At 41.6% G+C, this 11,680-nt stretch overlaps 1 long non-coding RNA gene across 1 annotated transcript; it reads right to left on the bottom strand.

Annotated features, from left to right (window-relative positions):
* Positions 1–5,107: 5,107 nt before the first annotated feature.
* Positions 5,108–9,394, bottom strand: LOC131424898 (uncharacterized). Its single transcript, XR_009228526.1, has 3 exons — positions 9,260–9,394; positions 7,430–7,495; positions 5,108–5,246 (listed from the first exon to the last, which is right to left on the bottom strand). It is a non-coding gene; the product is annotated as an uncharacterized LOC131424898 (long non-coding RNA).
* Positions 9,395–11,680: the final 2,286 nt, after the last annotated feature.

Raw genomic sequence — 11,680 nt, 5'->3', positions numbered from 1 at the left:
AAAAAATAAAAATAAAAATAAAAACTAGCAGGTGTGGTAGTGCATGCCTGTAATTCCAGAGGCTTGAGGCTTGAGGGTTGGGAGGCTGAGGCAGGAGGGCTGCAAGTTCAAGGCCAGCCTCAGCAACTCAGTGAGACCCTGTCTCTAAAAAAAATACAAAAAGGGACAGGGGATGTGGCTCGGTGGTTGAGTGCCCCCTGGGTTCAATCCCTGAAATAATAATAATAATAATAATAATAATAACAACAACAATAACAACAGATAAATAGAAACAGATCCAAGGTGAAGAAGTATTTACTAGAGAAAACAATTTTTTAAAGTAAAGAATGAAACCCCCAAAGAAAAGAAGGAAATAGTATTGTGTATTTGTCCAATTTCAGGGAAGAGAGGTCAAAATCTTTGAGCCCAAATACAAGGGCAAAATTTAACTATGAAGTCATTGAAGTGGCACAAGAAACAGGTGCAGTTCAACTTCATGGCTGCGAGTGGATTTAGTGTGATCCCTTGGACTAATCTAAAAAACCTTTACAACGTCAATATACTTTGACCTAATAATTCCATTGGGAATTTACCTTAAAATAATAATTGGAGAAGAACCCCAAAAATTTTATGTACAAAATCTGTCCGCTTGCACTCAGGCTGTCGTGTCTCAGGACAGGCTCTGGAGGCACCCAGACCAAAGGTCCAGGGAAAGTTCTGGTGAGACAGTTTAGAAAATGCTTGCTCTTCTCTAAGGAAACAGCCATTAATTTCACTCTTCAGTGAGGACAGTTCTTTATACAAAGTACTCCACAGGATACTCATCTGAGCAGCTCTTCCATTTATATGATTTCTTTTCGATTCATCATTTGAAATAATTTATACCATTTCTTTTGAGTTCACCATAGAGTTGCAAAGTTTATATAAAATCCTTATATAGAGGGCGGGGGTGTAGTTTGGTGGTATAGCACTTGCCTAGTATGCACAAGGCCCTGGGTTTAATCCCAAGCACTGCGGGGAAAAAAAAAAAAAAGAAAAAGAAAAAGAAAATTGTTATATGTAAATGATGAAGTCTCCGTTTTTTTGAAAGAAGGCAATAACTACTTAGTGCAATAGCTCAGACCTGATAAAGTTTGTTTAAAAAATGCAAAGACATTTTATGTTAAAAGTTCATGTTTAGCTGGGTGTGGTGGTGCATGCCTGTAATTCCAGAGGCTCAGGAGGCTGAGGCAGGAGGATCATGAGTTCAAGGCCAGCCTCAGTAACTGAGGCCCTAAGTAACTCAGCAAGACCCTAACCCCCTGGGTTCAATCTCCAGCATGTGCATGCACACACACACACAAACACACACACATTTATGTTCAAAGACAACTTGCAATTTGTATAGGTAAAGGGATTGTTAATTACCTATGTGCAGCTGAACTTTAAATAGTAATTATAATTCGTAAAGTAATTTTCAAACATATAACTTAATTGAAATGAACTAAAATTGCAGATCATGTGGTATCAACAAGTCCTGGGCTGACTGGTCCCTTGGAGAGGCAGGAGAGGGACCTGTCAGTGTCCTGTGACCCAATGCCTGTCTTCACAAGTATAGCACCTCTGTGAGCCCAGTGAGGAGTGTGATGGGAAGTGGAGGCTTCTCCAGAGGCAAGGACTTTTTGTTGTACTTTTGGACAGATCATAAGGCTCTCACTTTCCTTCACATTAATACTCATTTAAATCGAGGAATACTCTGTATGCTGCTGTGGCCTTTTGAGTACAGAGTAAGATTGTAATTCTTAGCCCCAGTTGCTGTTTGGATCTTATATGTCCCTCAGAGGCCCCTGATGTACAGTCTTCGGTCCCCATTGTGGTGCAATTGTGAGGTGATGGGGACTTTAACAGGTTGGCTTAGTGGGAGGTCTTCTGGTCAGTGGGAGTGTGCCCTGGAAGGGGAAGAGGGGACCCAGCCCCTTCTCCTCCTCTTTTTCACCTCCTGGCCTTGAAGTGAGTGATTTGCTCTCTTATGTGCTCCCATCAGATTGACCCACAGAGAGCCAGGGCCACTCAGTCATGAACTAGAAACTCCAAAACTGTGCTAAAATAAACCTTTTGTCTTTATAAGTTGATTTACTTCAAACATTTGCTACAGTAATGGAAAACTGACTAACACAGCTCCATCTACTCCCTTGTGATTGGGCCATGTGATCAGTTCAAGATCAAGTTTTCAATTGCTTATATGAGACCCTCCAGAGCTCTATTTGTCTGTCTCCATTCCAAATAGTGGGTACTTGATCAATGAATCTTCCAAGATAACCCATGACAGGCAATGAATATGTAGCACAAGAAGAAAAAAACCTTCATCATTTTAAGCCACTGAAGTTTGGGGTTTTATTTGTTACTGCAAAGGAATTCTACTGATTAGTCCAGTGCACATCTATAATCCCAGCTACTTGGGAGGCAGGAGGATTGCAGGTTTGAGGCCAGCCTCAGCAACTTAGTGAAAACCTGTTTAAAAAAAAAAAAAAATATATATATATATATATATATATATATATATATATATATATATATTTGGGTTTGGGGGGGGGGAATAACTCAGTGGCAGAGTACTCTTGAGTTAAAACCCCAATGCCACAAAAACAAAAAACAAAACAAAACAAACAACAACAACAACAACAAAAAGAACTGATTAATGAGATTCTTTGGAGATGCTGAGGAGTCTGCTATCTGGAAAGTCTCCTGGCCCCTATAGGAAACACCACTGTGCTTGCTAATCAAATCTTTCTCCTCTCACCATTCCACATCATTTTTGATATTACACATGGAGAGAAACTACCTTACTTTTACTTTCTTTAAAATGGTCAATTCAAAGTCAAAATTTTGCAAAGCAAGCTTCAAATCACACAAAGCTTTAATGATGAACTTCCATAAAATAGTTAGGAATTTTTTTCTTTTTTAATGTTCTAGAAAAATCCAACCTCACCTAATCCGGTGTGACATCTACTCACATGGCTGTTGCTCTAGTTACAAAGAAAAAAAAAATTAAATCATGAAACATGACTGAGCGGTTATTAAATAGTATCTAGTCCCTAATGGCAAATTCATTTTCATTTAATAACAAGTTATTGTGAAATATAATGAAAAATAGAGTGGCATGCAAAATAAGCTGGCCTCTGTGTTCATTGACATTGTGCCAGTTTCTTGGGTGCAGCATTACCATACTATCCATCTTCATAAAGCACTCTTTGGAAGGCATTATTAAACAGCGGGGAGGGATGGCAGATGACAGCTTCATTAGTCATGACTAGGTAATCCTGGCCAATTTCTCTGGGGAATTATTAACACATTCTTAAACATCCAAAAAAGAAGAGAAAGAGATTGGTTGTAAGATATTGGACATTATCCAAGTCCAAGTTTCTTTGGGGCCTGGAGCAGTCACTCTTCCCCAGAGATCCCTGGAATGTCACTAGGGAGTGGGACCTTATGAGCCAGGATGGACCAAGACCTCAAAGCCCTTGCCATTGCTGAATACACAATCTGTGTGACATTTGACTGGTAGACAAATGGAGGTTGCATTGTTTGACGAGTGGATGAATTACCTGCAACTCATTCTTGTCTGGCTTGAAGACAGGAGCTCCAAGATGCTGTGTCTGGGAGCCCAGTAAATGCATCCTAAGCCCACCAGAACCCAGCAGCAAAATCCCAGCAACCAGCCATCCCAAGTTAGCAAAAGATTTTCCTCATCCCCCAGAGCTTGCTCCATTTGTCTGGGCAGTTTGAAAAGATCCTGAGTGTTTCCATGACCTTCTCTAATGACACTGTCATTTGGTTTCTTGGTGAGTCATCTGGGTGGGGTTTGAGAGTGGTTCGGGAATGGTTTATTCTGCAGGCCAACAGAGTTTGAACCACCCGCTAAGACAGCAGTAACCGTGTGTGAAGCTCTCTGCTTATTTCATGGTGCAGCAAAAGGGTTTAAGAACTGGAGTGAGACGTGAGCTCAAGTGTTTGATCTGCCCCTTACCAGTTGTGGGACCTTGGGCAAGTTAATTAACCCCTCTTAGCCTTAGTTTTCTCAAAACAGGGGTAATAATAGAGATCAGAGAGCTGTCATAGGGCTTTGTGAGAATTAATTAATGTAATTAGGTAAAGCACTTGGCAAAGTGTTTCAACAAATATTTTCCCCTTTCTATAAATAAATTCATGGGTTCTGCATCTGTGGATTCAACCAATCATGATTCAAAATGTTTTTTTAAAAAAACTGCATCTGTTATAAACATGCACAGACTTTTTTTTTGGTCATTGTTCCTTAAGTAATATAGTTATGTATTACTTAAGCATTTACAATGCATTACAAAGCAATTGCGTTGTACGAGGTATAATAATTCAGAGACGATTAAAGTCCGCAGGAGGATGTGCACAGGTTATATGCAAATGCTATGCCATTTTATACCAGGGACTTGAGCATCTGAGGATTTTGGCACGGGGGGAGGGCCTGGAACCAATCTTCCTTGGATACAGAGGGATGACTGTATCTGTAAACTATGTCCTGCTCAAAAACAAAAGCAAAAATAATCAGATTTACAGAAAAGAGACATTGTTATGAGTTACTCATATTATCCTGCCTACTACCCCAAACTAAGTTGTAAGTGCCTGTTTTCATATACTTTTAAAAAGGACGAAGGTGATGGCCAAATAATAATGACTGCACAGGACACGGGATACTAGTTTAATTTTCACATTGACTCTTACTATCCCCATTTTTGAGATGAGGAAATGGAGGCACAGAGCAGAAATATGCTGCCCAAAGACACATAGCAGTATATTTATTCTGTTTTGGAAACCAGTGTGCCTGCAGAGTCTGTGTTCTTAACCATCACCATCATAATTATGAATTTTTGTTAAGAATTCTCTGCTTTTTTTTTTTGATATCAGGGATTGAATGCAGGGACACTTCACCACTAAGCTCCATTTCTAGCCCTTTTTATTTTTTATTTTGAGACAGGGTCTCACTAAATCTCTTAGTGTCTTGCTCCATTACTGAGGCTGGCCTTGAACTTGTGATCCTCCAAACAGCAAGTGTTCTAAGGGCATTGTGTTAATCAGCTTTCTATCACTAAGACAAAATACCTGAGATAATCAACTTATAAGGAGAAAAAGTTTACCTTGTCTCCTGATTTCAGAAGTTTCAGCCCAGGGTCTTTTGGCCCTGATGCTTTGGGCCTGTGGTCAGGCAGCACGTCATGGTATGAGTACCTGGTGGAAGCGCTGTTCACCTCTTGCCACTGGGAAGCAAAGAGAGAGGTGTGAGGCAGGGGCGCCATGTCTTCTTCAAGGGCACAATCCTAATGGCCTCACTTCCTTCATCAGACCCTACTCCAAAAGTTTCCATCACCTCCCAACAGTGCCACAGGCTGGTGACGAGCCTTTAGCATATATCCTTTGAGGGGACATTTAAGACCCAACCTATAGCGGGCACTGAATCATTCACAGGTTCCTAGTCTAGGATTCTCCCCTTCTACTCTCTACCCAGCTACAGTCCACACTCAAGGCCGGGGTCCCTCAGGGAGCCTCCTTGGACCTTCTCTTCGTCTTCTCTCTACCATTCTAGCTTCATTCATTCCACAACCCACTCAGACCATTTGAGTCCTTCATTCATCAATTGCTTCCAAGAAGATGAGCCAGGGTGACAACTGAAGAGGGTGACAGAATGATACAAGCAGGGACAAGAGAAAGTCCTCCAACAAGAGAGAGCAGGGGAGAGAAAGGAACTGAAGTGTGGTTCAATGACAAGGTGGATTTCATTTTATTTTTTGCGGTGCTAGGGATTGAACCCAAGGCTCCAGGCAGGCTAGGCAAGTGCTCTACCCCTGAGCTCCCTCCCCAGGTCTGGATTTCAGTTTTAAATATTCCATATCATAAAAGTCTGAACTTTTTTTTTTCTTTGCTGCCTCTGGCTTTTGTGAAAGAGCGATATGTTTTTTTGCTTTAGGCAACATGAAAGAATCTTGGTTTTAGTGATTCCTGACAGCAATTGAATTTGTAGCAGTGAAAATTGTGAAAATTTTTTTCATGACTTTTGTCTTTCTTTGAGTTCAATTTAATAAGAGTATCCTTTTGGGGAGTGGGCTAAGATTAGGAAACTACTTCAATTACTTATTTCCTGTTTTAAAAAGATGTTAAAATTTTAAATTCCAACTGGAATTTAATACCAATGATGATCAATTTAATAAATATTGATCAAGTCCTTAATACATGCCTGGCACAGTGCCAAGCCCCCCAACACAAACATGGGTGAAGATCTTCTCTGCCTTGGAGGAACCTTGAGCTTAATGGGGACTTCTCAGACTTGGTGGCATCCAGAGAGCCTGTTAGAGGTCCTCTGCCTGGGCTCCACTCCAGCTTGGTCTACTCGATGAGGTATTTCTGAAGCATCCCAATGCACAAGACTCTCTGGATGGGGCACACACTATAGGTACCTTCCCGTCCCTCACAGACCTGGCTTTAGAGAAAGTTATCCAGGATTTCATAGGCTCCATGGACACTTCTGTAACCCTGTTTGCATTGAGTTCCTTAAATTGCAGTAGGTTCATGCAAAAGGAGGGCGCACAGACGGGTGAGGTCAGGAGACAGATCTCATGTGACAGCTGAACAACACAGACTCTTGTCAAAAAGTTTAGAAGACCAAATTTGCATTGGGTCATTGTGAAATATCTTTGAACTTCTTTTTTTTTTTTAAAAAAAAAAAACATCTGTTCCTTTTATATATATAGATAGTACAGTGGGGAAATATCTTAATTTTAGAGGTTTTTTGGGGAGATGGGGGTCCCCAGGCATTGAACTCAAGGGCACTTGACCACTGAGCCACATCCCCAGCCATATTTTGTATTTTATTTAGAGACAGGTTTTCACTGAGTTGTTTAGTGCCTCACTAAGTTGCTAAGGTGGCTTTGAACTCGTAATCCTGCCTTAGCCTCCCAAGCCACTGGGATTACAAGTGTGCACCACCACATACATCCAGCTTCATTTTAGAGTTTTTAATATTAAAAAATATTGATTGAAAGAACTGTTTCAAGGGTCTATCTTGTCTTCCAATCTGCATAAGGTCAAAATAAATGTTATTGTACTAAATCAAACTTTTACACTCTGCAAAAGCCCAGTTTAATAAATTCATATATGATTTGATTATGCACAATATGTTCTTTGCACTTCTAAAAATCTCAAATTGCCAATTAAAAATAATTTTGTTAATCTAGTTGTTTTCCCCTTCATGGCTTCAAATTCTAGAATCTGTCGCTCTGATAATATTCTCACCCTATCTTACATTTTTCCCCACAAAATAAAACAAAAGCAATTTTATTATAGCCACGTATGAACATGGCAAGATGAATCTCACTGTTTGGTATAATTATAATGCACCAGCAAAAATGAATAAGCAAACAAAGGCAATGATATGAATAGCTCTTACTTTGCAAGTAACTCGGATGAGGTCACCATGCTGAGCTTTACTTGACACAATTTTAGCTGACCCAATCTGAAAAACAAGAACAAGATTGCACAACAGCAGAGGTGTGTGTGTGTGTGTGTGTGTGTGTGTGTGTATTGGAATTGGAATCATTTTCATAGAGTACTGAGTAGTTTATGGAGAAACTTGTTGGTAATAACTTGGTTTTGCACTTAATTTGCTATTTCAACAAAGCCATTTTGAGTTCCGGCTGTGAACACTTCCGATATTCCAGGGCTATAGATATTGTTTTTCTTTGCCAAAGGATCAAGGGGTGGTGGTGACATTTTCTATGTCAAGGAATGCAAGATCATCAACGGGCGGAGGATTGAGGTGATGCTCTCTTCCCATCTCCCAGAGAAGAGGGGCAAGAGAGTTGGTGAGAGGTGGATAGGGACAGAAGTGAGATTTAGGAGAAATGGATCTGGCCATGCAGGTGAGAGCAATGATGAAGAGGCAGGCCAGTGGGGTTGGCAATGAGCTGAAATTGGACTTACAGACAGACAATAATTTGATGTACAATTATGTGAACATAATAAAGGGAAAACAAGAATTATTTATCCAATGGTTTTCCTATACAGATTAAAATTAGGGGGAAAGCACGATAGATTCTTATTTATTTAGTGGTACTGAGGATTGAGCCTAGAGTTTCTCTTCCACTGAGCTAAATCACAGCCCTTTTAATTAATTTATTTATTTTGAAACAGGGTCTTGATAAGTTGCTGAGGCTGGCCTCAAATTTGTGATCCTCCTGCTTCCCAGCCTTCCCAGTTGCTGGGATTATAGAGGTACGTCATCACACCTGGCTAGGTTCCTCCTTTAAACCAGAGTCTGAAATTAATTTAACCTAGTGCTCATTGATTGTTTTTAATTGTCCCTCTTTCCCTCTGCCCATCCTCCACTGAGCAGGAGGGCTGCTTGGTAGCAAGCAGGATCGCTGGTGCCATGCCGTGGGGCTGACCTCGGTTCTAATACCACCGAGCTCCAGAACTGATGTGGAATTTGGGTAAAAGAGACAAATTCCAGGAGGCTGAGGCAGGAGGATCGCGAGTTCAAAACCAGCCTCAGCAAAATCAAGGCACTAAGTCAGTGAGACCCTGTCTCTAAATAAAAATACAAAATAGGGCTGGGGATGTGGTTCAGTGGTCCAGTACCCCTGAGTTAATCCCTGGTATTAGAGAGAGAGAAAGAGAGAGAGAGAGAGAGAGAGAGAGAGAGAGAGAGAGAGAGAGAGAGAGAGAGAAATTCCAACTTTCCCAGACATAAACTTACGGGAAACCAAATGAAGATTATCACATTTATTGTCTGGAAGGGAGAACTTGGGAACACAAAGCTTTACCCTGGCTCTTAGAGTGCCCTTGGCATTCAGTCGATGGTAAACAAAAGTGGGTGGACAAAATGACTTCACTGCGTGGCGGGCAGTGCCCATGGGTTGTAGCTCTTGTTGCCTGACCCTGAACTGACCTCAGAGTTTCTTGAAAAATCCTGCAAAGAGTCCTCTCACCCTCAAGGGCCTGCTGGGAGCCTTTCTCTGATATTCCAGAACAAAAGTGAGAATCAAATGCAGCATGTTAAAGACACAGGCAGAAGAACATGGCCAAGATCAACTCTGAGCCTTCCAAACAGGGGTGGCTGTGGCCTCTGGCAGGAAACACTCCCCCCTCCCTCTTCCCTGCCTAGTCCCTGGGATTTAATGTCACAAGAGAAGCAGGGGTGGGGTGGGGATCTGGGTGAGAACTGGGTGGGCCTCCCTTCTCCCTCCAACAGGTGGAACATTCTCCCAATTTCACTTACTGTGTCTCAGGCCACTTCCCGGGCTTGGCCTCCCCTGGGTCTGCAGTGTGAACCCATTGTTCTTGGAAGGAGGCGGATGGTGCACACGTGTGCCAAACTCCTGTAGCTCTGGTTGATCCTGGCTTAGGAGTGATCATCTGCTGACTGTGATAGGGGAGAAGGGTCCGGGAAGAAAGTTTGCTCCTCATTCTTTGGTGATGTGTAAATGTATTGCCATTGGCTCTTACTAGGTAGCTCTAAGCCAGTGATGGAAAAATGTTTTCATTGGCAGGAGAACACGTTTTACATCCACATACATGCATATCTACTTTGGCAGACTGCAGAATCTGGGGCTCAGGCCCGTCCAACTCCTCTGTCTACTGGATCCTTCCCGTGCTTCAAGGCCCTGCGCAGCGCTGCCTCCTGGTGATGTTTTCCTTGACCATTCTCCCCGATCACAACTCTTGTTGCAGTGACCATCTCCACCACAGTGAGAGCAGATTTATGGGAAAGTGAAGAAGCGTAACATTGGGATCTCCTGGAGCTAAAGACAACTCCCAAGATCCCAGAAGCGCCCTTGCCTGAGCCCGAATGGTCATAAGCTTTAGGCATAAATGTAAAATCAGATTTTAACCACAATCGGCTAAGGATGTTTTCTCTTCCCACTTTGTTTCCCTGTCCATCAATTTCCTTGAGGAGGTGTGTGATGATGGAGAGGCCATGGGTACCTTGGGGATGCCAGCTAAGGAGGGATTGAGTCAGAGATGTATTTTCTGGGGGTTCAGTGAGATCTACTTATGTGGTCCACACTCATTTCTATGGACAGTTAAGAAATGGTGATTTGCTCTCTAGTCATGGCTTCCAAAACACTCATGCTCAGGGAACAGTCATGGGCATCTCAGGTCCTACTGATTATATATCCTGCAAAGCCTGACACTGGAAATGTGTGGGTGATGGAAAAGAACCAGGGTCAAAAAGCATAGTCCGCAAAGGCCATCTATGGAATGTTCTTGCAGTCATCAGATGCATAAAATGATGAGTGGATTATTTGGTTCTCACTGAGGTCTCATCAAGACAGAATGACCTTCAGGAAGATATTCAAGAATGCAGTGTATATAATAATGATGCACCACATTTACCATACTTTTAAAATAGGAATCAGAGTAAAACAGAATTGATTAGAATTCTTGTTTGTAGAGCATGCAACTATAGCAATATTCTAAACTGCGAAGTATTGTTTTTGTGCATGCCAAGCTGCGTTTTTATGTCTACCAACATATTGAATCAATCTTAGCATATCTGATTCACCTTATCCTGATGAACTCTGGCAATATCAGAAACACTGACATTTAAAAGCACTAAAACCTCAGCAAAGCAATCTAAGTGTTCCTGGAACAAAACACTCACATATTCATCCACAAGTTATTATACATAGTTTAAGGGCAATTTGATTAAACAGTTGTGTAGCTCAATCCAATATAATAGCATTTTTTCTTACCATTGTATTGCCTTTTTTTTTAGAATGGCATTTAAAAATACATTTGGATTACTTTCTCTTCTGTCTATGATAATGATTTTGCAAAATTGTCATATGAGGAGATGTTCATACAAAAAGTATGCATTCAAATGAGTAGGGGAAAAAAGAGAATAATAGAGGTACAGTATATATTTTTTTAGATTTTGTTGTTTGTGGTATTTTCCCCCTTGAAAAAAATGTGCAATGTATCTGGATAGGGTGACACATGCCTATAATCCCAGCTACTTGGAGGCCATGGCAGGAGGATCATAAGGTAAAGGCTGACTGGAACAATTAGCACGATCCTGTCTCAAAATAAAATACAAAGGGCTGGAGAGGTGGTTCCATGATACCGTGTCCCAGGTTCAATATGCAGTATTTAAAAAAAAAAAGTAGCCATGATAGTTTGTGATTTGGAAATAATTTTGACCATACAAAACTTTGTGTGGAAAATAAATAGTGTAGTTTCCCAATACTCCCAGTTCCACTATTAATTCCATGTCTGTCTCTTGGCATTTATCTCCAGCCAGTTCATTGTAAGTGTGGCTTTGGTTCAGGCTGCCTGAGTTGACTTCCGCCTCCCCAGCCCCCACCCCCACCCCAACCTGTGACCCTGGGAAATAGACTAAATCTGTTAGTGCCTCCTCTGGAAAAGGAGGGTAAGTGCCTTTTAGGGGGTGCTGTTAGGGGTTTAGAACAGCACCTAACATGCTGTACTCATTATGTGTTAGTTTGAAAAATTCACATGTTACAGTTTCCCTGCTGTTATTGCATGTGCCTAAGTATATTGGTCTGGCTCCTCCCAAGACTGTAAACCCAAGATTAAAGATTAATGGAAAACATCTTGGGCCTCTCACAAGTCCTCCAAAATGCGTGGATGTGAGCGCCCTCTAGCTGCGGTCCCTCCGTTCTCGTGGCCACCAGGC

The sequence above is a fragment of the Marmota monax genome, unplaced genomic scaffold (genome assembly GCF_021218885.2).
Source record: "Marmota monax isolate L192 unplaced genomic scaffold, Marmota_monax_Labrador192_F-V1.1 WCK01_AAM20220418_F8-fsc00025, whole genome shotgun sequence".
NCBI lineage: Eukaryota > Metazoa > Chordata > Mammalia > Rodentia > Sciuridae > Marmota > Marmota monax.
Note: the sequence above shows the minus strand (reverse complement) of the source record. Positions and strands in the feature narration are given on the sequence as shown.